We start from the raw sequence: 4,995 nt of genomic DNA, 5'->3' as shown, positions 1-4,995 counted from the left end.
ACATTTGAATCTCTTTTGATGAGAGTAACACTCCTTAGGGTAATTTGAGTGGTATCAAATTTGGCGCCGTTGCCGGGGAGCTTTGATCGCCATTAGATTTAGTTTTATTAATTTTTTTTCTTTTCTTTACCCCCTTTCTAATAATCTTTTTCTTGTCTTTTCAGGTGCATGCCCAGCGGTACCAGAAGCAACAAAGAGAAAGACTTGCTGTTCTCAGATGATCCTGCTCATTTGGAACGCACCATCCATAGAGGTCAACGTTCCACATCGCTCGATCGATCTCAATCGTTCGACAACGATCGATACTACACCGCGTACTTCGATCGATACCGTGTCGTCAAAAATGGTAAACATTATTATTCTAACTCAGGACGAGAACGGAAACTTGTATGACCAGGCCGGTCATCTTCGTAATGCAACAGGTCAGAAAATAGATGCTTAGGGAACTGTAATCCCTGATGCCGATGCTACAGGAGCTGCTCAACCTGTAGATGAGGACGCTCGATCGAAACCACTGGTCGACTACAACCGCCCAGATGAGTACTATTCCAACAGATCAGCTATTCGACTTCCGGAGATCCAGAAGAAGAATTTTGAGCTGAAGCCTCAATACTACACTCTCGTGTCGCAGATACCCTACTCCGGGTTACCGCACGAGCATCCTGTGGACCATTTGGAACGGTTCGAGGATCTAATCGCTGCTATTCGGATGGAAGGAGTCCCCGAAGATTACCTGCTGTGTAAGCTCTTCAGATACACGCTGAATGGAGAAGCGATGCACTGGCTTAGGTAGCAACCCACAGGATCTTTAACATCCTGGAGCGACATCAAGAATGCTTTCTTACGAAGTTCTTCGATGAGGCGCGCGTTGAAGAACTTCGAAACAAAATTTCCACATTCTCGCACAAGGCTGGAGAGTCCTTCAAAGATGCGTGGATTAGATTTAGGTTCTTCCAGCGAGACTGTCCACACCACGGATTTAACGAAATGCAGCTGCTAAGCACTTTCTTCCGAGGTCTCGCCTTACAGTATCAAATGGCCCTTGATACGGCGAGTGAAGGCAACTTCAGTACTCGGAATCCGTTGGAAGCTGTGAGACTTATCGAAAACCTTGCTAACAGCAGCAGCACCAAAAACACTGACTCTGAACGGAAGAAGTCTGTAGCCTCTATCGGGAAGGAACAGATGGACGAAGTAAGAGCTAAGTTAGATGTCGTGCACGGGCTTCTTAGGAAGCAAGTCTGTTCAGCTGAAGGAGAAGTAGCAGATACGGAAGGAGAAGAAAATGTGAACTACATCGGAGGTACCGGATTCCAGAAATTTGGAAACAAGGGCGGAAACAGAAACTTCTTTGGAAATGGCCAAAGAAATAACCAAAATTCACAATTTCAAAAACCCTTCAACAACAACAAGAGCTACTCGAACTGTTACTACCAAAATCCACCACCCCAGACTCAGGAAAGCAAGATCGAAGAGATGCTTGATCGAGTACTGTTGGGACAACAACAAATCACCGTGGATTTCAACAGTAAGATAGACTCTGCCTACAACAATCTGAACACCAAAATCGAGACCTTAGGGACTCAGGTGAGAAAACTTGAAACCCAAGTAATTCAGACGGGCGAGACTATAAAGAGGCAAGAATCCTTCGATAGAGAGGCATGAGCCGACAAAGGAAAACACCACGTAAATGCCATCATAGATGATGATTTCTGGCAAGTGGTGAGAAATGAAAAGCTCGAGGAAGGAGATTTCGAAATCGAAAGCTCCATGAGTCTCGGCGGATCCCAATGGTGTTGACCGATGTCGATGAACTCGCATCGATCGACAGACCATGATGAAGATCGATGGACAGATTACTCCAGTCATCGATCGACGTCGTCTGCCAAATCGACTGAATGCAATGCGGTTCGAATTCTAACTCATGAAGAATTCGCAGCTAAGCATCCTTACCCACCCTCCCCTTTCTATGATAAAATTGATCAATCGGTTGAGCCAACCATCGATCGACAAAGTGAGTCCGACGTTGATCGTCACAACACACCTCCCATCGACCGACAGGCACCTCTGACATACCGAGTGTGGTTACCCTCAATCGATAATGATTACATCAACGCACTCAGACCACCACCTAAACCATTAGCAAACCCACCCGAACCGAAACCCAACCCTTTAAATAGTTCACCAGAATCAGTTCAAGAAGAACAAGAATCTGAAGGGAGAAGGTTAAGGAAAAGAACGGAGAAGATTCCTAAAAACCTTTAGAGGGAAGCTAATGATAAGGGGATGGATGGTTTCACTAAACGAGTCCTCAGAATCCCAATCGAAAAACCTTTTGATGAAGCTTACTTTACACACCGGTTGTGGTTGTTCTTCAGAGAAACAAAGGTAACCGAGGAGGACATTAGGAGAATGTTTCATCAAGTTAGAGAGAAAATGAAACACAGGATCACATTGACGAAGAAGAGTGATCCTGGGAAGTTTGCAATACCATGCGTAGTCAAGGGTGTTGAATTTCCCCATTCAATGTGTGACACAGGAGCATCAGTTAGTATCCTCCCTAGGATCATGGCAGACCAGCTTGGTTTGACCATCGAACCCTCAACGGAATCCTTCACCTTCGTGGATCTTTCAGAGAAACGATCAGGAGGTATCATAAGAGATCTGGAGGTACAGATTGGTAATTCCCTTGTCCCTGTAGATTTTCATGTCCTAGACATCGAGCTTAACTAGAACTCTTCACTTCTGCTTGGAAGATCTTTCCTAGCTACAGTAGGAGCCGTATGTGACATGAACAAAAACAAATTGTGTCTAACGCTCATAGACCCAAACATCCACTACGACCTCATCCGACGTAAGAGAAAGGTCATTAATTCTGTGGATTATGGAAAAAAACTCGGCTTCATTGGCGCATGCCATTGTGGAGCAGAGTATGAATCGGAGTACGAAACAGAGTACTCGGAATCGATCGACACCCCAACCTTTCCATCAATCGATTCCAATGTGTCAACGGTGACCGATGACCGCAACAACACGTCACTCGACGTAATGCACCCAGTTGACCATTTCGCTTCACCAAATCATTGTTACCAACATTTTGCCTTCCAACCTCCAAGCAAGAGAGGACATGATGATTATTCCATAGGCAGTTGGGCAGACAGTGGTTTACATGAAAGTTTTGCAGTTGACACTGTAATTACTTCACCTAATGAGGACCATACCGAGGAATACGATGAGGATTACTGGAAAGAATGTGCAATAGAAATGTCTTTGCAGGATGAAAGACTTGAAACACATAAGTTTACCAACACGTTTCCAAAATCATTCGACGCTGTGCAGTCCACATCGGTCGATACCCACCCTCGTCCAGCAAAACAACCGCTCACATCGATCGACACTCGTAAAGGAACATCGATCGATATTCGCGCCGCAGCGAAAATCCAGGAGCAGGAGAATATTCCCTCCCCAACTAGGTTTATAGATACCTATATAAATCGTTTTGCACCTTGGATTTGACCCATTTTTATCCACGGTATATAAATATTTTACTATATATATATATATATCTATGTTTTCTACTCTTTTAGGTATGTTTTCAGGTTCAGGTGCATTTCGGAGTAAAGCTATGACTTTGGAGCATTTTGGAACTTAAAGGACATTTCACCCGAGCTGACCACTTAGAGGTCGACGAGAGGAAGAATAATCGATCGATGTGCATCAGTGCTGACGATCGATATCAGGAAATACCTCGACAGATGAAGATTAATATCGATCGATGTACACAAGTACCATCGATCGATGTCGAGACACCAGACGCGACATTTTAGATTCAGCAGACTTAAAAACCAAGGCAAAGCCAAATTACCAAAATGCTCTGACGAGTTTTTAACCTAGTAGAATATATACCGCCTAGTGTTTTGACAGCAGAAGAACAGAGATTTTTCTAGACCTAGTTTTGTTACAAGTTTTATTTGGGAGACAAGATCACTTGTGATTGGAACTCCTTGTTTCTATTTCTTTTCATCTATTCTATGAGTTTCTATTTATCTATTGATATGAATTGCTTTGCTATGTCTGAGTAGTTCAATTGTTAGATCCAGGGTTCAGATAGGTTTGTGGGATTAGCCACAAACTATAGATCTGCCTTGTTGTGATATTCATGATAGATTTGTATTCATTGCTTTTTTTAGCCTAGCTAACTAGAACTTGATCATAGGATTGCATATTCAAGCTCCCTTGTTATCCCATCCTGACATCTATCTATCATATTAGGATTGCTAGAGAGGGCTAACCGCCAATTTAGAATCTTAGTAGGGTATTTCATACTCGAACATAGGCCTGGCTAAAACCCGTCGATCGATGTCCTCAACTGATAATCGATCGACGTTGGCAAAGGTGTATCGGTCGACGTCTTAATAGACTATCGATCGACACTCTCTTGTTGTCTGCATACTAACGGTGAGACACGAGATCTAGTCTGTTAACCAGTGGTACATGCGACAGCTGATCACTGAGTTAAGCGAATGAGCTCTAATATATCATGCATGCAACAGTTAGGCATCTATAGGTATTATAATCTCCAACACCTGAATAGTGGCTCTGCATCTAATATCATTTCCAACCAAGTTACATTTATATTTACTCGCTTGTTACTATTGCTATTTCATTTAAACATTTACAACCTTTAAAATTAATAAACACTAGATTTAATTGTTCCCTAGCTCCTTGTGGATTCGATCCCTAAGTACTACATCTGAACCTCTTTTGATGAGAGTAACACTCCTTAGGGTAATTTGAGTGGTATCAACAGCTCTCGAGCCCAGACTTATACCTTGTTGTAAACGCTCATACGCAAATTCGGAATAAGATCTTCTTTGCTCTCTTTTCGATTTCATATACCTTATCATTGTTATTCTCGTGTTCTGATTGTTTGACGTGTGGTAATTAGCAGATATCCGGGTCCTCTGGGAAATTAGGGTTTTCCTACTTTCCTTA

The 4,995-nt window shown here is 42.9% G+C and overlaps 1 non-coding gene across 1 annotated transcript; it reads right to left on the bottom strand.

Annotated features, from left to right (window-relative positions):
* Window positions 1-873: 873 nt before the first annotated feature.
* LOC117126978 lies at window positions 874-980 on the bottom strand. Its single transcript, XR_004449739.1, has one exon. It is a non-coding gene; the product is annotated as a small nucleolar RNA R71 (small nucleolar RNA).
* Window positions 981-4,995: the final 4,015 nt, after the last annotated feature.

This window comes from Brassica rapa, chromosome A07 (assembly GCF_000309985.2).
Source record: "Brassica rapa cultivar Chiifu-401-42 chromosome A07, CAAS_Brap_v3.01, whole genome shotgun sequence".
Taxonomy (NCBI): domain Eukaryota; kingdom Viridiplantae; phylum Streptophyta; class Magnoliopsida; order Brassicales; family Brassicaceae; genus Brassica; species Brassica rapa.
This window is presented reverse-complemented; position numbering and strand designations above follow the sequence as displayed.